Source organism: Staurois parvus, unplaced genomic scaffold (genome assembly GCF_062004578.1).
Source record: "Staurois parvus isolate SC_StPar_1 unplaced genomic scaffold, SC_StPar_1.0 ptg000349l, whole genome shotgun sequence".
Lineage (NCBI taxonomy): Eukaryota > Metazoa > Chordata > Amphibia > Anura > Ranidae > Staurois > Staurois parvus.
Genome location: NW_028318145.1, coordinates 2,468,360 through 2,496,102, shown reverse-complemented (window position 1 = coordinate 2,496,102; position 27,743 = coordinate 2,468,360).

Here is a 27,743-nt window from a genome sequence, read left to right as displayed (position 1 = left end):
CGGGTCCCCCCCAAAATCCATACCAGTCCCTTATCCAAGCATGCAGCCCAACAGATCAGAGAAGGGGGGAGCAAGTGCCCCACCTCCTGAACCATACCAGGCAACATACCCTTAACATGGGGGGTGCTTTGGGGTAGGGAGGCTCCCCCCCCAAAGCACGTTGTCCCCATGTTGATGAGGACAAGAGCCTTTTCCCCACAACCATGGCCAATGGTTGTGGGGGTCTGCTGGCAGGGGGCTTATCGGAATCTGGAAGTCCCCTTTAACAAGGGGGTCCCCAGATCCCTCCCCCATGTGAATTAATATGGGATGCAAGGTACCGCTACTCATTCACAAAAAAGTGTAAAAGTGTAAAAAATGAAAGTAGACTGTCTTTGACAAGTCCTTTAATAAACCAAAAATAAAAAAAATATCCCCTTTAATAGATCCAACATTAATCACAATGCCTGCTGCCACCGTCAACATGAAAAAAGAAAAAAAAAGCTCCTCTCTTGATGCTGGCTCCTGTCGTCTGACAGCTGATGACAAGATGACAGTTCTTAAATACTGTGATGACACCACAAGGGGGCAGGGTCACCCTGCCCCCCTGTGACATCATCATGTGCTGTTATTGGCCAAAGCATTGCACCTGATCTGTTGTCAGGTTCATTGCTTTTGCCAATCACAATGCACTGTCAGGGTGCATTGTGGGGTGTAGCGGGCGAGCAGCCTGTGAACGCCCTTACCATGTGTGTGTTCACAGAACACATGAATGCCCGATGTTCGAGTCAAACTTATGTTCGACTCAAACATCAAGCCCAATTCTACTCAATAATTGTGAAGCAGGGAGGTTGAAGGAGGCCAAGTCCAATACAGAGCTCATTTACGTGTTTAGCACACCTAATTATTTAAGACAGGAAAAAATACTGAAGAATGGGAATTTTAAAATGTACAGTAAAAGTCTCACCAAAAATTACCTTAAAGCTCAACTCTGTGAGCCCATGGGCGTACGCTTAAGTATGCCCATACAACAAAAAGAATGTAATTCAGGGATTTTAAAGATGCTTAAAGCGAAATCACCATTCACAAAATATATATGCTGTTAAAATCAGTACAAAATTAATTGAGTTACATGTCAATAAAATATTCCAAATAAAAACTTTTTTTTAATTTAAAATGGTCTCAATTTCCTCATTTCAAAGTGGTGAGAGTGTTAATAATCTCAACATGTTTTGCTCAGTTGAAGCTTCTTCAGGGGGAAGCAGTCGCTGATATTCTTGAGACTGCGTAAAAAAAACAAATCAATAAATATTACATAACCAAAACTGTTATTGAATATAGGTAAAACCTAAGATTATTGCCAGACACAGGGTTATCTGGTGATTGTATGAGGCAAAATGGGACCTGGCCGCAAAGAAACAACAAAAATAAGGAAGCAACTTTCTTTTAGAAAAAGCCTTAAAAAAGATATACCAAATAGGGCATTCATCAATTTATGACTACACCCATGTGAAGGAGACCTTAATCCTCTGCCCCTAGACATAATGAGCAATTAACCTTTGCAGTGTGGGGAGACCCCACTGCAAGTGTATTTCTTTTTCATGTAGCTGAGCTTTAAAGTAAACATTGAATAAACTATTAAATATGTGCTATCCTTTGAATTTGGATATGCGTAACCTTTTGCCGATTTGCCGGTCCAAGTTTGGCTTATTTTGCACACTTGAACTTAATGCAAATCTAGTTACTAAAATCTCATATAAGCTTTAACACATTCATATGATTTTGAATGTACAACTTAATTTTTGGTATTTTTAGTTCCAATAAAATATCTGGTGATTCTGCCACAAAGGTTCTGAAAGGCTCTTCAGTAAAAAAAATCCTTAAAGTGTTACTAAACCCACAACAGTAAAATCAGTCTGTATATGCAGTGAAGCATGCTTGTTATACTCACTGTAGACCCTAAGGGGTTAATCATCTGCATTGTGTACAACGACTGTTTGATCCTGTCTTCTCTGATCCTCTCCTTCATCTACTGTCCCCAATCCATCTGCTGATAGTACAGAGCTCTAGGAGTCACTCTGCACATGTTCAGTATTGCTAGAGAGTTTTTCTTTCTTTGGAAGGGTGCATGTGATCAGCACAGGGCCAATCAGAACTGTCCAGACAGAGAGTCAGGGGTTATGCAGCCTCATATGACAGTCAGAGCAGAATGAAAACTCCTCCTACAAGATTAATTAGTGCTCAGCTGGACATTGATAGAAGTCACAAGACTGCCATATACTGTACTGCTGATGAGAAAAGGTATTTAGCAGTATATGTTTACTAAAATAATTGCATTTCCATGTGTGTACTGTGGCAGGCCAGATATAGTGAATGCAGGGTCATGGGTTTAGTAACACTTTAAGAAAAAGATGATTAAGGACGAAAAAGCACAGGGGAGCCTCTTGGATGGGGTGCTCTCTTCGTCATGGGGCCAGGTGTCAGCAGAGCTTTGCACAGCCTGCCAAGTGAACATGAGAATTCTTGCATACTGTTCAGAGTGCTTCAAACTTGAGTTTGTGGAACAAAGATATGCTCTAAGGCAGCAGGATCTCAACAAGGCTTTATTAGAACAGTTTTAAACACCTGCCATGAATATCCAAGCAAAAGCATTTACAGTAAAGGGACAATGCTCTATCTTTGTCTCCCAATTGTGCTACTGTTTTGTCACCCTTTCACCATTGGGAAACCCACTCTAGGAAATGTAGCCATCACTGGCATGCATGCATGTAAAAACAAGTGGCTACAAAGAGGCAGCATGAGACCAGCAGCGCTTAGACGCAAAAACATATTTTAAAAAAAGTGAAAACAAATATGTAATTAAAAGACAGCAGCTATTTATGATTTGCAGTGCTTCAGTAAACTAGATGTAATTTAATTTTGGCTTTCATCTACATTATGTGTTTATGTTCCTTTGTACACATTCTTCCTTCTCACACCTGCCTTCCATGTGACTAGAAAATAAAAGCAGTGAATCTCTTCTATATGCTCTGGCATGACTTGCCTAGTTCCTGTTAGGTAGAAAAAAAAATCACATTTGATGTCTTAGTGCTGCTGCATTAAATGAATTGCATAAAAAACTCCAGGTTTACAGTGCTTTAAAGGCTTTGTGTTTACACCATAGAGAAAGATGGGAGGTTGGAAAGGTCATGTAGACAAGATTCTTGACTTAAACTGACCTTAAATGGCCTTATTCCATCCCAGCCTGCAGGCTCAAGGTGAGTTCAGGCAAGGCTTGTTCTGTAAAATACTAAAAAAAAAAAACATTTTCAAGATGCACAAAACAGATCCTGATGTCAACTCTTCAAATATGCATAAGTAGCACCATCCACTATAAGACACAGGTGGGCATCAGCAAGAACGCAATGATTTTGAGAGTAAAGACACACACACGCACACACACACGCGCTAATAGCAGTGCTGCCACTTGGAACCAGATTTGGAGACCAAAATCTGCAAAAACGATAAAGAGGGAAGGATGAAAGACAGCCTCATAGCATAGCAAAGCTTTATTGTATTAGGCACACATAAATACAAACACGGTTGGAATTGCTCTCATATTCTCATTTGCTCATGAATGCAATTTCAACTGTATTTGTATGTATGTATGTATGCCTAATCCAAAAAAAGCGTTGCTACACTGTTTGGCTGTCTTTCACCCCTCAGGTTTGTTCTGTATAGGAGTACCCCAAGAATGCTTTCACTAGTATTTCTGATTCCTTGCAACCTATGGCAGATTTGTCAGGTGAGTCGCACAATTAACCCAGGTGGGTTGTCAGTAATATGGACAATGGTAAAGTATTTCTCTGCCCATCATTCTAGAACAAAGTAGTTGAGTGTGAGCATTGATGCAAACCCGTTAAGGCTGGGGGTCCAAACTGGAAGTTCCATTTTTCCTGACAGCTCCATGTCAGCACAGCTGGGTAGGGGCCCAGCCCCCCCCATGCTCCCAGGACCTAACTCATAAATTTGAGTACACCTGCAGCCTCAGTGTTCCTCTTTTTTTCTCCCATATGCAGGACCTAGGTGTGATCCTCTACCTGGCTGGTCTAAAGGGCTGGCTGTCCTTCCAGGCAAGTGGATTCCAGCTGGACGTGGTTCCTGGTGTGTCAGCTAAATTACCCTTATATCAGGGAGCCCCGCTGCTGGTCCTTGGGGCAGTTTTTATCACAACTAACAGCCTTGTGTGAGGTCCACTGGGTCCATGTGAAGTGGGCAGTGGTGTCACCAGAGACTCCCCTAGGCACGCACTCCCGTGCAGTGCCAGTGTTTACAGTCAGATGGAGGAGGTTAGGTGAGCTAAATTTAAAAATGCTTTGTATCCAAATGAATGCTGCATTGCTATGTATTGCTGTGCCTTGCTCCCTGCAGCCGCTGTCCATACCCTGAACTCCTACCTTTTTGTTGCTATTCTTAACAAAACATTTTCATTATCTCCTGCTCTCTGGCAAGGCAATGTGTGGTTCATTAACCACCTGGTGAAATATGGCTGTGGCTGGAACCTGCGGTATCAACCTCCATTTAGCAGTTGTAAACCTTTTAGGGTTTGTTACTAAGCAAGCTATTTTCTACTTCATTACATTATTTTTTTTTAATGTTGCTTGTTATGTGGCAGGCAAAACATGTGAAAGGATTATCTAGTCTGACAATGAGCAGTCTCAGAGCTTTCCCAAGCAAAACAACCCTCTTCAGACTTTTCAAAAAGAAGACGCAGATGAATATGACTGTATAATGAAAATGAATGTAGGTGTTTCTCTCACCCTGTAAAGGGGTTATATGTTATAGCAATGAGCAGTCTCATAGCCTTCCCAGGAAAAACAGCCTCTTCAGACTCTCCAGAGGGGAAGAGACAGATGAACATGATGATATGAATCTTGCTTTGTTCAAGCAAACAGAAATGAGGGTGATGACACCTAACATGTTGTTACATTCATTAAACAAGTGGCCAGTACACTCAAAAGCAGTTGTTTCCACTCACCCTGTGAAAGGGCTATATGTTCTGGCAATTATAAGTCTCATAGCCGTGCCAGGCAAGACAGCCTCTTCAGACTGTATGAACAGGAAGATGTGGACAGACATGACTGTATGTATCCTGCTGGTTTAAGCAGCCAGGGATAGAGGTGATGGCACTTAACAGGATGTCACATTCAATAAACACATTGTCAATACACTCTATTAACTCAATTTATAATATTTGTATCATGTGTTTTTTCTGGCATTTTGGTTGATATTCTGTCTCTATCATTTAAAATACACCTTTGAAAAAAATTAGAGACTCTTCATTTCTTTGTAAGTGGGAAAAGTTACAAAATCTGCAGGGAATGAAATAATTATTTTCCCCCACTGCACATGTCTTATGGGCTCTTGGTGACTCCTCTTTGGACATAGGTACAGCTTTGGTGACGGACACATGGTCACTCAAGGCATGCATTTCAGGAAATATTTGTGAGATCTTTCATCCTTCATGTCTCAGATTGGGCCGCATAAATCACCTCGCTCCAACAGGTCAGGTAGGCTCAGCTGAACGCTCACCCCTTTCAAGTCAGGTTGCTGGACTGGTAACAGTCAGATGGCCTAGGTCAGAAGATATGGATTACACCCTGTATGAAAGCGTGCCTAAACTTGTGGTTGGAGAAGCAAAATCTTCTGTGATATCATTCCCATCTGACAACCTAGTGGCTGGTGATGCAGTAAAACACCAGCAAAATAGTTGGAGAGCTCTAATTCAGGAGCAATGGGCTCAGGACAAATGGCCTTTTTCAGTGGTCCAAGATCGTGTCCAACATCCTGGAGTTAAGTACGGAATTTTAGGCTATCCTAGCCTTCAGTCTCTCAGTGAAGTTAGACAGCACAACGACTGTGGCCTACATCCAGAAATAAGGGGACACTCAATGTCTTCCTCCTGAAGGTGGTTTCTCAGATTCTAGAGTCAGCCCAAATCAATATTTTGCAGCTATCTGTGGACTATGTGCCCGGTCGGCAAACAATTTGTCCAGGTCAACCCTGAACAACAATGAATGGTCTAGACTGCCGTATGTCTTTTGCCTCTCCCTCTGATTCTCAGATACCTGCTGAGACTGTGGCAGGGGAAGGTGATAGTTCTGGAGGTGATCTCAGATTGGTCAAAGGGGCCTTGGTACCCTCTGACTTTTCAAGGATCCACTCCCTCTGCTGGTAAGATCAGATCTTCTCCAAAGTCCCATTCATCCAACACATGACAGGCTCAAGCTCATGGCTTGGGACTTGAGAGGCAGCCGATAGTTCTCGGGTGCTCTGTAAAGGTTGCGATTACTCTTATGAAAACAAAGAAGAACAGCACTAACAGTGCCTGTAATAGAATATGACAAACTCACAGGATTGCTGCTGATCAGCGTTTTACACTGGGATCTTCACAAGTCTGTCACATTCTGAAGTTTCTGCAGGCCGGGCTTGATTTAGGTTTATGCTAAAGTATGCTATGGGCCCACTTTTCAGCTATATATGCCTTCACTGGCATACAGTGAGCATCCAATACTCACTTATACTGTTCTTCAAGCTGCAACTTGGTTGAAACCTACTTAAGTGATTGTTGTTTGAAGTGGGACCTTCCATTGCATCAGATGCCTTCAATCAAAGTGGTCCCCTGTGGTACCTTTTGCTGAAAACTGCTTTCCTGGTGGCAATTACATCAACCCAAAGAGTGTTCATATTAGCGGCCCTGGAGTTTAAAGAACCCTTTCTTACATTCATCCCGAATAGGGTGGTACTCATGCTGATGCTCAAGATCATGCCTAGGTGGCCTTCAGAGTCCATATCACATAAAGGTGTCCTTCCTTCGTCCCTCTTGGGAAGTACCCAACAAGTTAGTCCATCAGATGTGGGCAAGCTTTAAAATGTTACATCAAGGTGACATCTGGCATCAGGAAGTTGGAGAACTTGTTTGTCATTCCAGGTGAAATGATTTCACGGCTTCAAACAAGATTATTGCTTCTTGGTTGGTGAAGCTCATCTCCTTGGCTTACAAGTTGAAAGGGTTGGCTGTACCAGGAGGATCACATCACTGTTCACCTAAAAGGTCTCGACCATGTGAGCGGCAGAAGGCTTAGTGTTCCCAGACACTATCTGCAAGACATCTATGTGGGGATCAATATATACTGTATATGTTCATGGCTCATTACTGTATAGAAGCAGTCTTAATGACAGTTGAGTCTGGCAAAGGCATCCTGGCTTCTGCTTTTAGTCAGAATGGAGGAGTGTGCAGCATTATCCCTCCCTTGTGTGGCTAGTTAGTTCTCAGCTGTGCTGACATGGAGCTGTCAGGGAAACAGAAAATTGAATGACAGATACTTACCATAATTTTCCTTTCTTGATGAGCTCCATGTCAGCACAATTCCCACCCAGCTTGGTAGGATTAGTTACAGAACACATAGGCTGCAGGTGGGCTCAAATGTATGAGTTCGGGGGTGAACCCCTACCCAGCTGTGCTGACATGGAGCTTGTCAGGAAAGGAAAATTATGGTGAGTACCTGTCATTCAATTTTCTGTTTTCCTGGCAAGACACATGGGCCCAAGGGGGAGAGAGAGTTTGAGACAGGAAAAGGCCATTGACCATTTGGAGCAGCTGGAAAACACAAGAAGAAAGTAGGTTGGGGTTTGGGGTCAAAAAGCACTGCGTGCAGGGAAACATGACTCTGCTAGTTACCTACAAGCATAAAGATTCTGTCATAATGGATGTTAGTGTGGAGGTAAATTTAATCTAGAATATGAAGCAGAAGCAGATGGCAACAATTCCTTAGTGGGTGACCAAGCTAAGAGACTATGTCGACCAGTTGCAGTGAGCAAGAAGGGAGTAGCTTCTAGGAAAAGTAAGCAAACCCAACCTGTTTCCCTGCCTTCTTTTTCTAATCACACTTTAAGGTTGGGCACATGGAGTTCACCAGCACACCGTGTGGATCCCTTTCATTTACCAAGTGCTGGGGGAAACAGGTCAATTTTGAGCCGCCATGCAGAGGTGCACTTTTTCCCCAAAATATAGTATAGTTAAAGCACTGTGCAGCATGCAAACATTGTCAGGCACAGGGATGGATAGCTTGAGTAGGAATAGTTATAAGAGATGCTTTCAGATAAATCAGGGGCAACAAATTGTCTGGACTTGTGTAAATGACCAAGGGTCTTTCAAAACATAGCTGGGGGGGTCCCTGTATGGCAAGGGAGTACTATTAACAATCAGGGATATATAAATACAATGTGGAATGTATTTTGCCATTGGATAAAGGAATTGAAAGTGTTTATTGAGTAGAGGAGTAGTATACTAAGTTTGGTTAGCATGTATATTGCAGCCATGTTATCTAATTGGCTAGGAAGTGGATAGTGTGGTTCCTCTCTTTTTTCTTGTGGGAACAATGTGGTGGAGCAGTTAATGCTTGGGGGCGATCTCTGGGAGTGGTTTAGTTTCAATATAAAATAAAGAAAAGGGCTAATAGAAACAGCAAATTTAAAATATATTTACTCTCACCAGGGAAGCAGTGCAAGCCAAGCTGCTGCGAGTTGATATTGAGTAAGGGGATTATGGGATGGATACAAATGTTTAATTTTTTCATTTTATGGGGAAAAAGGTGGTTAGATTAAGATAGCATTTTTAGGCGTAATGTAGTGGGGAGCAAGGGAGGCTTTGTTTTGGCCAGAAGGAACTGGACTTATGGTCAAGGCTGGTACAAAGTGAGGAACATTCAAATGCAATTATGCAGCTGTGTAGTGAAACAGTTGCTCTCCGGTTACAAACTAAGTGGGCACTGCTGAGCCTACAATAAAAGCATTGTAGCAGTAGGTTTGCATTTAAGTTCATGCATGCCTGTGGCACATCTGACCATAGACATCCTACGTATGAGTGTGCAGCAAAAATAAGTCAAGTAATGGGAAGAAAAGGCTTATTTGTGCCTCTAGGAAGAACAGTAACATTTATAATTGAGTGCATGGTGGTCCCATTGCTACGAATATATTCAAATAAGGAGCCAAAAACAAGTAAATTTTAAATCTGCAGGGGATTTTCCAGGGGTCCTAAAAGGACAAGGTTAACATAGAAGTCAGCCTGGACAGGATGATGGGCCCTTTAAAAAATCCACCTATAGAGGTTCTGGTGGTGTCATCTCTGAGGGTGGTGCCCAGAAAAGAAAGAGATACATATTTGGACAGGGTGGGCAGGGTGCAATATCAGTTATTTGAGGATTCCTTTAACTTGGTGAGAGAAAGAGAGAGCAATGTTCAATTGATCAAAATAGACATTGAATCTGCACTTAAGCTACTGCTTTTACAGCTGAAGAGCATCAGGGGAGCAAACTGGGTGGACAATCTATATTGATTTATGTTTAGCACTAGATTATGCAATATCTTGCTTCCTGTTTGAGATCTTCAGGTCTTTCTTGCAGTGGTGCATAGAACACACTGGTTGGGTAGAGTTGCACACTAGTTAGATGTTTATTTGATAATAGGGAGAATGGGCACTAATGAAAGCGCGGTGCTGCTATTATGAGGTTCTGTCCTGTACAGTTCATATTCGAGGACTTTGGGTCACCAGTGGCTCATGAGAATACAACATATTCCACCATTGCTGGTCTTAGCTAGGGATTGAAATAGACTCAGCAGAGTGCATATGCAGATTACTGGGGGAGAAAGTAGCATACTTGCTAGCCAAGGTGAGGGCGTCCGGTGAGGCTAGGAAGGTATCCCTAAAGGAAATGCAAGCCACTTGTTGGGGTCACTGTAATTTATTCACTGTAGTTATTGTGATACCAATGGGGACAGATTTTAGTCACCAGTTACATTTTAGCACTGGGGAAAGGGGGGGGGGGTCACCATGCAGCATCATGAAATCAGGTTGAATGGGCAAATGAATGAGAACCTATGGGTCTGAGAGGAGTGTATGATACATTTTATTAGGGTGGTGGTGTGGAGGAAGGATGTCACCTTTACAGATGCAGATGGGGGTATCGGGTTTGTTCCAAGAAATATGGTCTATGGAAGCATAGCCCTTTACTTGGGATTGACAGGGACCTTAACCTTGCTTAAACTGTTTTCAATTATAGTGGCAGTAAAGCTGTGAATGGAGGTGCTTAGGCATTGGAAAGGTTGAATTTTGGATAGATAGCATGAGTGTTGTGCATGCAATAAATAACTAACACACTGACTGTGGATCCCTCCGGTGGAGCTATTGTATTCTCTTATTGGGGGGGGGGGGCACAGGGAGAGCCGTCCCTGCCAGGAGAAACAGTGATTGCTGCTTGGAGCTATAACAATAACCACATGAAAAATTCTACATGCTGGTTGTACCCAAGTCATACAACAATCAAATTGAGTACAATCAGACTGCCCATAGATGGTTTTTGCTGAAATGGTTGAGATTCAAGCCAGGGGCGGACTGACAACTCATGGGGCCCCCGGGCAATAGGGGACCATGGGGCCCCTGTGTCCTTGCCCAAACTCAAAAAAGCCTATGAAAAAGGTACTAGGGGCATCTCATGGGGCCCCTTACTGAACCCGGGCCCTCGGGCAGTGCCCGAGTTTCCAAATGGTCAGTCCGCCCCTGATTCAAGCCATCTACGGATTACTTAAGTCTTAGTTATCCAAGTTACCTGTGCTTTCTGAATGCTTACCCATGCCATCCAAGGGACCATTGCTGCATCCTATACCCACAGTCAATCTTGCATATGCATCCTACAAAACGCTTCATAAGGTCAAACCTGTCATGAAGAGCAATTGGTAAGTTTTCATTTATCCTTATCCTTTAAGGTCATGCTCATCTCCCCTTTGCTCCAAGATTTTCCTTTTTTCTCTTGAAGTTGTCCAAAAAAAAAAAATGCCATCTCCATGAATCCACACATTGCCATCCATGGAACCTAAGGTGATCAAATCATCTTACCACCAAGCCCACAGATATATACAGTACCTAAAGACAACATTTCCCAGTGCTGAGACAGGATAGAACTGACGTGGTATTTGTTATTTTTTTCTTTTTTTTCTAGTGATAGTGAGATTGTTTTGCGGAGAAAAGTGGATGTTTCTGATGGTTAGAGAAGTTAGTGTTTTTTTTCTGATTTTCTGTATATGTTTTTATGGGAAAAGAAATGAATACATTTATTGCTCAATGTACTTCTCTGGTATTGTAATAGCTCATAAAGGTCCTGGTGACTACAAAAAGCACCTAAAGAGTGCAGTCCATAAAGAGAAATTAGCTTTGAGAGTGGATAGAGCTCAGCAAAGAATGTAATTTTTGTAGTCTAAAAGGTGATCTCTTTTAGGAAACTATTGAAAGGAATACACTCTTTACAGGGTTTTTTTTAATGAATATAACCTACACCTGGCTTCATATGAATGCACATGCAGGATCGCTGTTTGCAAAGTGATTGTCAGGAACCCAACTGCTGGTATCCTGTAAAACATACATAATCAGATATGTATGGATCTGCAAAGAGATCTGCACTGAATTAACAATGAAAGTAAATGTGGTTTATTAAGAAAACAACACAAATGACAAACGCAACATTAAATTCAAGCATACAATACACCAGGGAATACTAACCCAACAAATGTACATAAAGTGAACCTATCAGTGGATGTGAACACAACTAAGCAAACCTACCTAAATTACAGTATCTAAACATGTACAGATGATGGGATAAATAGGGCAGAGTAGGATTAGGAGAAGGGAATGAACCACATAGGGAGCAGGTACGTGGAATTGATTTACTAAAGGCAAACAGACTGTGCACTTTGCAAGTATAGTTACACTCTGCAAGTGCAGTTGTTCCAGAGCTTAGTAAATAAGGGGAAGCTCTGCTGACTTCCAACATCCAATCATGTGCAAACAAAAAGGCTGTTTTGTATTGCCCTCATTTACTAAGCTGTGAAGCAACTGCACTTGCAACAGCGCTTACAAAGTGCAGTCTATTTGTAGTAAATCAACCCCACTGAGGAATTATTATATACTAGAGGAGGGACTAAATACCTTTCCAGCAACAATAATCAAGTGAAGACTAGTTGCTGAGGTCTGCTCTTTGCTGGGGGACCCCCCCTGGTGAACATTGGTTCAACACCTTTCAGATCCTAGGACCACAGTGCCACCAGCAGATGATCCAGTTCATGATAGTTACCCCCACTCTAAGGAGTAGCCTCTGCATGCTTTAACCAGCCTTGGTCATACAAGTCCATATGGGGAACCAGTAAGTGTCAAATAGGTTAAAAAGGAAAGATCTTGCAACATCACAGTTTGAAGACATGGCAGGTTTTCTATCTCCAAGGCCTGGTAATTGGCAAGATGCTTTGCCACCAGAAACAAATAACAGGCTAGATGCCCTACCACCTGGATCAGGCAACTGGCTGGTGCCCTATTGGCTGAATCCTGAGATATTTGAAACTTGACACCTCAAGCTCCTCAAGACAGCAGGTACCTCAATGCTGGTATACCACGGATCATTAGCACTGGGGTCATTTGACAACACTGGAACCCTGACATCAAGGTATCTTGTTATCAAATAGTTTGCCTGGTTCCCAGAACCTGTTGTGATAAAGCACAAATTTTATGCTGTCACTCCCCAGAAGATTGCTACTACTGGGGCTGTTATAGCAAATGTGACTACTGGTTGCAGAGGAAATTTCTGGACCACCAGGCTTTTGCACAAACAGGAGAAATACACTGTAAAAGGGACCTGAACAAAGTTATTTCTGAAGGAATTCTAGGCCAGACAGGCAACTCGTATGAGACATGTGACAAAAATTGGAACTCAGAGGTATTAGACACATCAGCAGGGTCAGACTGGGCAGCAGACAGGGAATCAGTAGAGTCCAGATGGGCAGCAGTCAGGGAATCAGTAGAATCTGGATGGCCAGCAGAAGGAAAATCAGTGAAGTCAGGCTGAGTGGCAGACACTGAATCAGCAGAGGCAGGCTGGGCAGCAGGTACAGGGTCAGCAAGGTCAGGCTGAGTAGCAGGTACATGATCAGCAGAGTCAGGCTGGACAGCTGGTACAGGATTAGTCGAGTCAAGATGAGCATCAAGCTGAGGATCAGGGGCATCAGTATGGGCAGTTGGTAATGGATCAGCACAGTCATGCTGGGAAGTTTCAGAAGATTAATGGAGCTGGACTGGATGGTGTGCACAGGACCAATAGTATCAGAATGGAACAAAGGTGAAGTATCAACAGAGTCAGGATGGATAGCAGGCAGAGGAACAGTGAAATCAAACTGTACAGTAGGCAATGGATCAGTGGTATCAGACTGAACAGAAGGTGGCAGAGTGAGACTGGACAGTTAGCAGCTGATCAGCGGCATCAGGTAGTAGTGGCATCTGACTGGGCAGCTGTGAAGTATCAATGTAACCAGACTGGAAAGCAGGTAAATGATCAATAGAGTCAGATTGCAGGAATGGAACGTGGATATGGTGCATAGTGGCTTTAATCAGTGGTCAAGGACCTTACTTGGCAGAGTGAATCAGTCTGTGTCAAGGATAGATGGAACATATGAGAAAGACTTGAGCAGGTAGTATTGCTGTGTAGGAAGGTCAGGGTGTTGAGCATGACAAATATGAGATGGCAGTAGTCAGACAGATGGCAGTTGGTAATGTGACAGGCTGAACTGAGGTGGCTGGTACAGAGAAAGTCAGGATTGGAACAGCTAGCACAGATATGACAGGTACAATTGACATCATCAGAACTGCAACAACTGGCATAGGAACTGTTAAGACTGTGACAGATGGCACTGAGCAAGGCTGAACTAGAGTACGAAGATCTGAAAAAAGCTGGACTGGAACAGCAGGCACTAGAAGGGGCTAGATCAGAGCAGTAAATAATGCAACAGACTTAATTGGAGCAGCAGGCAGAAGAATAGGTTGGATTGGAGCCAGGGCCATCTTTAATATTGATTGGACACTGGGCAAACATTTTCCTGGACCCACCATGCAATTTTGAGGGTCTAGGAAAATAAGAGCAAAATAAGAGCAAAAAAAATTAAAAAAATAAAGTTTTTCTTTGTTTCTATTATAAAATTTTGTAAATAGGTATTTTTTTCTCCTTCGCTTATGTGCATTGATGAGGCTGCACTGATGGGCACTGATAGGCAGCACTGATGAGGTGGCACGGATAGGTGGTACTGATGAGGTGGCACGGATAGGCGGCACTGATGAGCTGGCACTGACGAGGCGGCACTGATGATGCTGCACTGATATGCAACAATGATGGACATGAATAGGCAGTGCTGATGGGTGGCACTGACTGATGGCACTGATGGGTGGCACTGCTGGGTAGCACTGCTGGGCGGCACTGATGGGCACAGGTGGGTGGCACTGATGTGCACTAATGAGCACAGGTGGGTGGCACTACTGGGCACTGCTGATCAAGGCACTGGTGATCAGTGCCCTGATGATTGGTGCCAATCCGTCCTCTGACAATTGACAGTTCTTGGCAGTACTTTCCTCATGCTGTGACAGTGTGAGGAAAGTGCCGCAGATAACCAGCAATTGCATTTACCAGTGATCTGCTGATCACGTGGTAAAAGGCCACTGTGACTGGCCATTTACCACTGTGACTGGCCATTTACCACATTACGTGATCAGCTGTGTCCGTAGGACACAGTGATTATGGAGATCGCCAGGTGCGTGCCCCCTGGGGGTGCGTGGGAGAGCGCAATCTGGGAGGATTTCATACGACGCCCTCCTAGAACTGGACAGCCGCACTGTAGCCATCATTTGGCTATAGTGCGGTTGGCAAGTAGTTAATAAGGTAGCACCTTAGAACCTAGGAGGTGCAGACAGCTAGCAAAAAGGTAAATATACAAACCATTAGTGTAAAATATAAAACAAATGGTGCAAATAATCATACACAAACAGAACATTTTCAATGAAATAAATTAAACAGTGATTATATCTCATACCCAGGCAGTCACTTGGCATGAAAGTTGCGCATCAGATCACATCACAGTCATACTCAAGTTGCATCAAGTTACCAGCAAATTGTCAGGAAGTCGCCTAGCAAAGTCACACCGTAAGTATATAGCAGACTATTACATTTTTACTTTTAGCAGTTTTTTTAGAGTCACCTTAGTAATATCAGTGCATACTGTTGTTTCTTCATGAAAGGCATATGCAAAATAGATTTCAGATATCACAACCCCTAAAAACTGAAAATTCCATTTTTCTTTTAGGTGCAGTAGCATATAGCTTGCATACATTTGAATCCTGAAGTGCACAGTCCATAGCAAATTGCATCTTCTAGCGAACGTGATACACATACACGGTGACTGATGCACATGTATCCAAGTGCATCACTGGCCTATGATAAATACTATAAGGATGCAGATATTTGGCATTGCAGTGGTATACATGCATATTGTTAAGTAACTCAGATCCATTGTGTAAACCTTGTTTCTTTTTTAAAAGTGTTGATCTAACATTAAGTGGTTTCTTAAGCAGAACATCAAACCCAGAAAAGTGTGTTCCTCCCTGCTGTACTTTATCAGATATGGCAGACTAAGTACATGAGTATGTGTCATGTTTAACACTGGAACAAAAGCACTTTTCTTCAAAACAGAACAGTGCGGACATTTGCTGCTACTAAATGACCCCAACCATATTTCATTTACCAAACAGGAATGGTAATGTGGCTCCATAGTGATAACAAAATATAAAACCTGTAAATAATAAAAAAAAAAATCCATTAAAATTATTGTTATACTTGTTGATAATGTCTTCTTACTAGAAGAAAATGAAAAGACATTTATTCTGAAATGTCCAAAAATGGCATTTTCATTTTTATATGCACCTTTATCTTGCATTAAGATGTTAGTGTTGCTGTCTTAAAAATATTTCTGACACATATGTTGCCGAAACAAGGTTTATAACTGGATTCCTGTTGAAGCAGGTAGGATTTAAATTAAGATAGCAAAAAGCAGCATATACCGTTCTGCATGTGGCATTCAAACAAAGCACAATATGTGTAATCAGACATCTATCTGGGTAAAAATACATTAAAAAGCAATCTCTGAGGATATGCGCTATGAGATGCAGGTGACATAAATTGTATCAGCACTGCACAAAGTAATACTGTACAATGAGGTTTGTGCAAGAAGAATGTGATGCTTTAAAAATGGTATCTCACTATTTCCTATATTCTATTTCCAGTGACAGAGCATTTATCTTGTGAGTTTAGCAAGGGGATTATTAGACTTTGGCTGAGATTATGTCTAAGTAAGAGGTATTGCAGGATTTTTTTTTTGTGTCTTTGAAATAATTTGCACAAAAGTCATGGACAAAAGTAATTTTCAAGAAAATTGCTCATCTCAAAGGAATAATGAAGAACAATAAATTGTATATAGAGTCCCTAAAATGGCACGTTATTGTTTCACTAGGGAAAAAGCATTTAGAAAGATACTGGGATAAGAGTTTTTAGCAAAGGTTCATGCCTCAAAGGGGAAATAAAAGAGCAAGTATTAGAAACCTCACTTAAAAAGGTAAATCTTTTACTTTGTGATTGCATTATGATAAGATAACGTATTTTCCGGCGTATAAGGCAACTGGGTGTATAAGACGACCCCCTAATTTTCCAGTTAAAACATAGGTTTTGGGCTATACTCACTGTATAAGACTACCCCCCTTCCGAGGCAACACCATTTAAAAATATCAGATTTTTTAACTGAAATGGTTATGACTTACCTGTACTTAAAACCCTTCAAAATCCTCATGTTCATCCTCTGACATCATAAGTTCATGAATGACATCTTGTGATACATTTCTAAAACAGTCATCATATGGATTTACAGCCCGCTGGATGTGCAGTAATGTACATACACGATACCGCGCTGAGCCAAGCTGGCTCAAAGCAAATGTCCCTATGACAGATTAAACTGTCAGCCCGCTGGATGTGTGGTATATACAGTATACTGAGCCAAGCTGTTTCAAAACGTACCGGTACGTCCCTACTGTAATCAGACTGTTGGATGTGTGTATGTACAGTAGCTGAGGCTACATACAGTATATGCTGGGCCAATCACGGCAAGCGATGTATTCTACTAATGAATACAAAGCCTGCTCGGATTGGCTGAGGTTGTGACATCATCAGCCCACCTCTCTGACTCAGCCAATCCGAGCAGGCTTTGTATTCATTAGTAGAATACATCGCTCATTGTGATTGGCCCAGTGTATACTGTATGTAGCCGCAGCTACCGTACATACACACATCCAGAGGGCTGATTACAGTAGGGACGTACCGGTAGGTTTTGAAACCGCTTGGCTCAGCGCACTATACTGTATATACCGCACATCCAGCAGGCTGTCAGATTAATCTGTCATAGGGACATTTGTTTTGAGCCAGCTTGGCTCAGCGCGGTATACTGTATATACAGTATTACCACACATCCAGCCAGCTTGACCCAAACAAACTCAAGGTTCACATTTTATACCCTGCGTATAAGACGACCCCCAATTTTTGGGGTATATTTTTAAGTATAAAAAGTAGTCTTATACGCCAGAATATACTGTATATGTATATATATATATATATATACACACAGTATATATATATATATATAGATATATATATATATATATATATATATATAGTACTGTATATAGATAGATGTACTGTACATAAATTTTTATTTATTAGGTCCAATCCTACCTAGGGGAAAATAAATAAATAAATATATATATATATATATATATATATATATATATATATTTATATATATATATATATAATATTCCCCTAGCCTAGGGGGAAATAAAATAGACAAAAAAAGTGTATATATATATATATATATATATATATATATATATATATATAGTACTTATATAGATTGATAGATAGTATACTCCCCTAGCCAAAGCTAGGAGGAAAAAAAATGTTATACTGTACATAGATATAGCTATATATAAAATATACAATATATGTACTGTATATATTTTTTTATTTATCAGGTCCAGTCATCTGATCACTAAGAAGAATGATCCATAGCAACAGGCTGCACCTGAGGTGAGGTCATGTGACCTGAGGCCAGCTCCAACTGTCACAGGTCAGCTCCAACTGTCACAGGTCAGCTCCAACTGTCACTTCACTCTCCCTTCAGAGCTGGATGGTGCTCGCATCGTTGTCTGAAGACAGTAGAGACCCGGATCGCTGAACAGGCTTGCTTAATTTTATCGATTTTCAATTTCTTTTTGATTGTATTTATTTAATAGAATTGATATTTGTTTAAAAGTTTAGATTAGGTGTTTTTGGGGAGTTTGGGGGTGGGGGAGCAGTTGGCTACAGCTGTGAGGGGGGGTTAGGGGACAGTTTGTATCGGGTTTGCCTTTATAGTTCTTTAATTTCTGTTACTTAGTGATAATATATCTATAAATAAAGTTGTTTTAAGATTTAAAGTTGTATTTTGGGGTTGGGGGGTCAGTACTGTAACATACCATCAGGCAGGACATACACCTACATCCCTCGGTTACAAACCCTGTGTGTTGTGATTAGGACAGAAGGATGATGAAGAGAAAAGCACAACATCCTTCATCATCTGCAGAGGAGGGGAGACCAGTGAAGAGATGGAAAGAAGGAACCAATAGAGAACACCCGCTCTTGAAATCTCTGTTGGGGTTCCCCGAAACATCTATACAAGACATAGAGGCCTTCTACAAGTTTACAGGTAAGTGTTGACTCTGCTCTCTGCCTTTATGCCAGGAAACCTGTAATGAGAGAAATACATAGGCTGCCATTGCTGAATGAATTCTGTAAATGATATTTGACTGTCATGCTGATCCAATGGTTTCTATACTTTCTAAGGCTAGGTTCACATATATGCAGGTTGCAGTTGGTATGTCTTTTTGGCCCATTTTGCAGTGCATTTTGCATTTTTAAACGCGTTTTTTAAGCGTTTTTTTTTATGTTTGGTATTTTTGTTGGCCAATAGGAAAGTATGACAGTTCTGTTCATGTGCTGTGACTTTGATGCAATTTTAATCTCTCTGGCACTCAAGTAGCATCAAAGTCACATCAAAGTCACACTACATGAACAGAACTGTCATACTTTCCTATTAGCAAAAAAAAAAAAAAAGCAAAATGCATAAAAAGCTCAGCACTTGTCTTTTTGGTGTGGGTTCAATGAAGTCTGTTACACGCAAAATGCAATCTACTGCAGGAAAAAAATATCCCTGACCCTTTAAGAATAAAAAAAGCACCAGCTCAAAACGCACAGATGTGAACTAGATCCATAGGAAGCCATGTTAAATGGACTGTAGTGTGTTTTTGCAAACTGGATAACGCACTGAAATCTGCATAAGTGTGAGCCTGGGGTAAGTCAATGACCTGCAGCAAGTGTTCAGGTTGAAGATGAGTTTTGCAGCTTAGGCTATTTATTTTTTTACACCTGATGGGGGAACAGGAAAAAAATAACTGGGCTTTACCAATCTCAATTGCTCTCCCCTGAAGTCACATGAAAAGCCACATTCAATCTTCCCGCTGTTCAATTAACTTTTATCACGTGAAATGCATCTTAGCTCATCTACGGGTCCATCTACTAGACAGCAGGGAAAGTGAGTGTAACGCTTTGTTCTACACCCGCCCAGCAAATTTAGCTTTGTTCTGCCCAAAGCCACCGCATGCCAGGTCCTTCACCACCATCTTCATTGGTCACATCGTCTTTTTTATTATTATTATTATTATACAAGATTTATATAGCGCCAACAGTTTGCGCAGCACTTTACAAAATGAAGGTAGACATTACTTACAATACAATTTGGTACAAGAGGAAACAGAGGGCCCGGCTCGTTAGAGCTTACAATCTGGGAGGAAGGGTTGAATGATACAAAAGGTAATAGCTGTGGAGGGGATGAGCTGATGGAGGAAATAAATGGCGGTTTACTAGGTAGAAGCAGGATAGACTTCTTTAAAGAGAAAGGTTTTCAGGGATCGTCTAAAGGTGGATAGATTTGGAGACAGCTGGACAGATTGGGATAGAGAGTTCCATAGGATGGGAGAAACTCAGGAGAAGTTCTGGAGACGAGCATGGGAGAAGGTGACACAGGAACTAGAGAGCAGAAGGTCTTCTGGGAACTGGCTGTATTTTCTGAGTCCAAACCAGCGGGGGACCCCAGGAGAGGAGGACTGGGGCTGCTCTGTGCAAGACCGTTGCACAGAGCAGGTAAGTATAATATGTTTGTTATTTTTATTTTTTTAAAAAATGAAGGTTTAATGTTACTTCAAGTATTGCATTTATTATACAGGTCTACACATTTGTCCAAAAAGAGGGGCACCTATGGAGGAACGCAGGACAGATGGATTTGGTTCCAAAAGAGGGACTACTGGGAGGTAAAAGAAACAAACAAATCCAGCTGGAATGGCATGGAAAATGGGAACCATAATCACACATAGGGACAAACACTTCCATTTTGATTTATAACAGAATTAGAGACAGCATGTATGTGTGTGTGTGTGGGGGGGGGGGGGGGGTGCGGGGTTGGGGAGTGGGTGTCAGAAACAGTGTATCTAAAGCCAAATCATTTTTCTGTGTTTCAGATTGGGTAGCAAGCAGCTAGAACCCCTTTCAAGGTTTTACTGCTCTTTGTATCACTGCTAGGGAGACAAAATCACTTTGTTTGTCTAAATGACAAATTTACATTTCCTACTATCCAAAATAAATAAATTGCAAATTTAAAAGGTTCATAAAGTATATCACTGACAACTCAGTCAGTGCGGTCCCTGCAGCAGAAAAAGCACCAAACAAGTTCATGACCAAAGTATCAATACTATGGTCCAAATGGAAGCTGCCTAGAAGGGACCCAAGTGCCATGTCAAAATGTTAAATAATTGAATAAATATGTACAAAAATCTCATAGGAGACTATGAGAGCAGTGGGAGCCATAGGTCCATGCTGGTTTCAGTCAAACTCCTATGAGGAGGGAGCTGGGGGCATGGCTTACCAGCACTCTGTGTGCCTATGGACACACACAGCCTTGTTTGGGAGCGTGCCCACATGGGTAGCCCTTGCTAAGGGGGCGCTCAGAGTTAAAGTAGTAGACAGGGTAAAGATGGAAGCCTCTGCAGTGATGACAGCACACCGCTGGACGGCTTCATTTTAAGGTCAGTCCTTCATAATCAGCTAGTATGCGATTTATGGGTGTAAAAGCAATCAGTGTAAAAAAAAAATCTTCATCACCCCCCCACAAGTAGTACAGTGTCAGTGACAGTATGTTAAAAAAAAACAACATACATAATAATATAAAAAAATAAAAATGTAAAAAAAATTTTTTTTAAATTATAATTTTTAGTTATAACCTAATTTGGGTTATTTTTTTTACTAAAAACAGCTGAATACATTTTGGCCAAGATTGGTGAAGAAAGATTATTTATTTGCAAAATTGTATAAGAAAAACACTTTTTTTCAAAATTTTTGGACATTTTCATTTATATAGCAAAAAAAAAAAATCCCAGTGGTGAATAAATACCACCAAAATAAAGTTTTATCCATCTTAAAAAAATGCTAAAAATTTCATATGGGTACAGTGTTGCATGACCACGCAATTGTCAAAGTGTGATAGCACTGAAAGCTGAAAATTGGCCTGGACAGGAAGGGGGTAAAAGTGTCCGGACTGGAAGTGGTTAATATGTATTTAAAGTTGTTCCAAAGTCAATATGGTTGTGACCTTAGTGCATTCTCTGCATTAAGGTATGAAGCTCCCCACTATTTGTTCTGCCTCTCTGTCCCTAAACACTTAGATGACTTTTGTCACCACTCCAGCAGTGTCCCGTCTGCAGCACCACTCCTTTGACTTCCTAGTCTCACAAGAGACATTGAGAGCAGTGGGAGCCCTGGCCTCCTGCCGCTGTCAATAAAACTCCAGTGAGAAGGAAGCGAGGGCATGGCTTTCCGGTGTGTGTGTCTATAGATGCATACAGTCTGGCTCAGGAGCACACCCACTTGAGCGCCCCTATAGTACACCGCTTGCTAAGGGGGCACTCGAATGAAGGCGTGCACAGCGTCAATATGGGACTGCCAAAGATGAGGCAAAGGGCCGCTCTGTGCAATATTCTTGCACAAAGCAGAGAAATATAACCTCTTTTTTATTTTAATTTTAAAAAAATAGCCTTTAATAGCACTTTAAATTTAAACTGATGACCTGTGGAGGCTTTTAAAATGTCACCTAGGGAAATGTTAGGGAACTGAAGTTTGTTGTTTTGCAATTTTTAGGCTTGACATGTTGAGTATTATATTCTGTGCACCAAACTAAACATTATTTCATTTTTCATCTAAAGGCATAAAATCAATCAACCCGGAAATCTCCAAACCATTTCCACCAGAGAAGAAAGAAGAGATCTTCAAGTTAAAGCTGTATGCCCAGATGGACAGGATGATGGAGTCCTTCGTTGTCAAATCAGGAAGACCAAGATTTTTTGAAAGAAGAGAAGAAGAACATCAGATTGCAAAGCAGTATGGGTATGTGCCGAGGTGAAGACAGGACTGACATTTCTTTACAGACACACATTGGTCAACACACATTGACTGGCATACACCGACCTACACTAACAGAGGATGTCCACTTGTACATAAACTGACTGCTACATACTTTAGAGAGATGACAACCAAATGAGGAGAGAGTAGATCGCACACACAGATTATAGGATGAGGCCTGCTACAAACATACACCCAACATTAGAAAAACGATGACTAGCATCGAGTAGGGTAGCTTAGTGTAGCTTAGTGTAGGTCCTGCCCTAGGAGAGTCTACCTTGTCGTGGTGGGCAGGCTTGTCATCTGTTGGTCAAAAGTGTGTCAGTGAATGGCAGAGAGGATCGCTAGATCTCCACTTTTGGCCAATTGATTTCACCAAAGGACTCTCTGTTTAATCAGAGTACATGAAGACAATTTAAAGGATTATACTTTCATAAACATACAATAAAAAAATTGGTATAGTTCCATTTTCATTGCTTCTTCTTGTTTTTATTTATCCCTTTCATGACCAGAGGTTATCAAAACTTGCACATACCGGCCACATTTAGCAGTTTTAGTTCTAGTATGCATTAGCTAACCTAGTAAATTATGCACGGTTGTGAAAGGCAATTAATGAAGATATCCAAAATTGCTAATAGGCAACCCATAAATTAAAATAACAGCCCTAAAATGTTTCTTCCACTTCTGGTGTGTGTAGGGGCGTGTAATAGGTGTTTAGATCTGTACATATGTCCTAACCATGTATTGATGTATGTATGCACTGACAAGCCCCCGATGTGATAGTAGTGACAAGGTCCTCTTTATGGAGACATCAGGGGTCTATTAGCTTCACCCCAAGAACTAGATATAAGTTTGAATCCTGTGATGAACCAATCCCTTCCGTACCGGGCATTTTACCCCCTTCCTGCCCAGGCCAATTTTCAGGTTTCAGCGCTCTCACACTTTGAATGACAATTGCGCGGTCAACATTGTACCCAAACTAAAATTTTATCATTTTCTTCACACAACTAGAGCTTTCTTTTGGTGGTATTTAATCACCGCTGGGGTTTTTATTTTCTGCTAAATTAACAAAAACAGACCAACAATTTTGAAAAAAAAACACGTTTTTCTTTGTTTCTGTTATAAAAGTTTGCAAATAAATAATTGTTCTTCATAAATTTAGGCCAAGATGTATTCTGCTACATTTCTTTGGTGAAAATAACCCAAATTAGGATGTATTATTTAGTCTGTAGGAAAGTTATAGAGTTCACAAACTATGGGGTATATCTGAAAATTGATCTATCTATTGATTGATTGATTGATTTTTATATATATATATATATATATATATATATATTATTTTTAATGTTTTATTACTTTTTTTCTCTTTTTTAAAGATAGTTTTTCATATTTCACTATGAACAAAGTAGTATAATGTTACCATAGTAACATTGTACTACTTTTGGGAAGTGATCAGTATTTTTTTTTTTTTTACACAATTTGCTTATAGCAAAGAATTACTTATTATAGCAAAGGCTACGTTCACACTAACTATATCAGAAGGCGTCAGACAGGTGTTTGGGAAGCGTTTTTAACGCTTCTCAAATGCCTATGAAAATTCTGCACATGGCAGCACACAGTGCTGTTCACACTGAAGCATTAGTGTGACGTTTGCGTCAAGGCAAAACGGATGCCTCATGTCGAGTCAGGCAGAGTGTAAGCCTCCCATTCAAGTCTATGGTTCCACTCCTCAAACACCTGGCAGGGGTTTGTGGGGCGGTTGCGAGGTGGTTGCAGAGCGTTGAAACCATTTAACTTCATTATAGGCGTCTGTGGTGTGGTTTTAACACTTGGCCTCAAAACCGTGCATAAGGCGTTTGGAGAGCGTTTGAGGAACGTTAAAAACGCTTCCCAAACGCCTGTCTAATGCCTGTCACACGCTATAGAGGCGTTTGGCAAGAGTTAGAAATAAAGCAAGTGTGAACGAGCCCTTACTGGCCATTTGTTTTATTCTGTTGCTGTATCTTGCACTTTTTTGCTGTAGTCGATTATGACTTGGCCTGTAATCTGTTAGAAATTGTGTATATAGGCCTACAGAGCAGACAGTGCCCAGTCCACATGTGCTTTTCTGCTTCACGGCAACAAGGAAACAGGAAACTTTATTCAGAGAAAAGACCTAGAATATACCATAGACACAGCTAAAAACTTATAAACACTGCCATCTACTGGTTGAAGAATATATCTCTACTGAGTACTGATGTAGTTGTTGCACAAAATACATGAACACTGTATTCCAACAGCTTCACAACCAAAAAAGGGACATTCACAGTTATCACCCATGTAGCCCCCACACAGAGGTATGGTGCAGACTAAAACATGGTAAGCCAGTAATGGGGGACAGATCAGCTGCAGAAGACCACTCTAGTCATTTGCTCTCTACTTCCTTTTAATTGGCACGCTTCTCCAGTCCAGATCTTCTTTATATATGTGTGATAAAGTTTTCTATATCTTTTTGCTGCTTATTTTTTGAGAATGTGACCTGAAACTAAGGTTTCCACTTTTAACAATGAAAACCAGCGCAAACCCACATAATCAATTACATTACTCAGTGTAAAAAAAACATTAATGTACTAATAAAATTATATATAATAAATTAAGTTGATACAAAAATATATATATATAAAATTATGAGTCCAGTGAAAAAACAAAGTGACAAAAAAATCAGAAAAATATATATAATTAAAGTCCCGTGACAAAATTAATCAAATTAATTTATAATATATTTTCCATATGATTCTTCCGTGTTACGGATCCCTTCACCATCCACCAGTGCAGAAATCAACATTAACCGCACTCACCAGATAATGGTGAGTCACACGCCTTTCAGGATTGTTAAGGGCTCCTGGACCCCCTTTACTTTCTCTGAGACCTCCAAGTGCTGTTTCCTCTCATGTCTAGGTACCTCTTCTGCTTACTCCTCTCACCGAATCCCCCAAAGGAAAATCAGGAAGAAGAAAAGACCATAGCGTGATACCGCAGTAACTTCTCCTCAAATTAATCTCTCCAGACCACTCACATTCTTTTGCGGGATATAGCCCGCTTTTTATTCAAAACAACAGCGATTCTCTTCAAAATTGATCCACTTTTCATGTACACCGATTATATAAGGATTATATAAGGACCCCACAGTTTAGTGTGCAGCAGGATGGCAGACCTGGTGATGGTCTGCCATCCTGCTGCACACTAAACTGTGGGGTCCTTATATAATCCTTATATAATCGGTGTACATGAAAAGTGGATCAATTTTGAAGAGAATCGCTGTTGTTTTGAATAAAAAGCGGGCTATATCCCGCAAAAGAATGTGAGTGGTCTGGAGAGATTAATTTGAGGAGAAGTTACTGCGGTATCACGCTATGGTCTTTTCTTCTTCCTGATTTTCCTTTGGGGGATTCGGTGAGAGGAGTAAGCAGAAGAGGTACCTAGACATGAGAGGAAACAGCACTTGGAGGTCTCAGAGAAAGTAAAGGGGGTCCAGGAGCCCTTAACAATCCTGAAAGGCGTGTGACTCACCATTATCTGGTGAGTGCGGTTAATGTTGATTTCTGCACTGGTGGATGGTGAAGGGATCCGTAACACGGAAGAATCATATGGAAAATATATTATAAATTAATTTGATTAATTTTGTCACGGGACTTTAATTATATATATTTTTCTGATTTTTTTGTCACTTTGTTTTTTCACTGGACTCATAATTTTATATATATATATTTTTGTATCAACTTAATTTATTATATATAATTTTATTAGTACATTAATGTTTTTTTTACACTGAGTAATGTAATTGATTATGTGGGTTTGCGCTGGTTTTCATTGTTAAAAGTTTTTGGTCTTTTGTACCTGTGCACAGCAGCATCCCACGGGGTTTTATATGGTAAATAGGAAGTCCTGAGCGCTGAGGTTTTGTTTTTTTACATATTTAAGGTTTCCACTTGACCAGTATTTTACCCGTCTGGCTATTAAAAATGGGGTGTGTCCCTAATGTTAGTCCCCAATTTTGTGGTGTGGCCAGCTTTATTGCTGATCTCACATGGCAATACTATATGGTGGCCCCAGTCCTTCCTCTCCTGGCTTGTGCAGACTTCATTTGTTGTCAGTAGGGTTGTGGATTATTTGTTGCCTTGCCATTGCTTGTGACGGTGACCTGCAATGCACACCTGGGTCAGCACTCTTGACTCAGAGCAAAGTTTGGCCTAGGTGTCATTATATCATACCCTCTTAGGCCCCTCCCACTGTTAGCGTGGTCACAACCAACATTTAGTGTGGCGTGCTTTGCATTCTGTTATGTTCCCAACCCCCGCTCCACCCCCAATAAAAGCAATAGGATGTTACCTGGATTTCATTTTGAAAATCTAGTCACCTTACCATGAGGTCAGTGGTGTATTTTGGTTTTGTACTGCCCTAGGCAAGACTAAAATCAGGCCCCTCCCCCATATCTAAATGTGTCCCACCCCTTCTTGTTTAAGATACACCCCTTTGTCTGTAAAGTTCACCCCTTCCTCTTTAGGCTCCACATCTTCCTATTAGAGCTCCACCTACTAACAACAATGATGGGGCACTATTCTTTCCACTGACAAAAATGGTGGGACACAATTCCTCCCACTGACACCAATGATGGGGCACTATTCCTTCCACTGACAAAAACGGTGGGACACTATTCCTCCCACTGATACCAATGATGGGGCACTATTCCTTCCACTGACAACAATGGTGGGGCACTATTCCTCCCACAGTAGGTAGAATAGTGCCCCATCATCGGTGTCAGTGGAAGGAATAGTGCCCCATCATTGGTGTCAGTGTGAGAGTAATAGTGCCCCATCATTAGTGTCAGTGGGGGGAATAGTGCCCCATTATTGGTGTCAGTGCGGGGAATAGTGCCCCATCATTGGTGTCAGTGTGGGAGGAATAGTGCCCCAACATTGGTGTCAGTGTGGGAGGAGGTTCTCAGCGAGTGTCCGACCCATCCAGGAGCAGCACAGGGCTCTGCCTGCGATCACCTTCTACAGGATCACCCGATCACAGCGATATATCAGTAGCAGACACTGATGAACAACAATTAGGAGACATAAATAGTAATAAATTCAAGGTGGATATCTCTGGGTTTACAGTCAAAATCACTTGCCCTTCAGATGCAAGGAAGCTGACAAAAAAGGGTAGTCTCAAAGAACTTTCTACTAATGGAGGATATACGTACAATCGGTTTTCAGCAGATGATAATGGGGAATATGTGTGTGACAG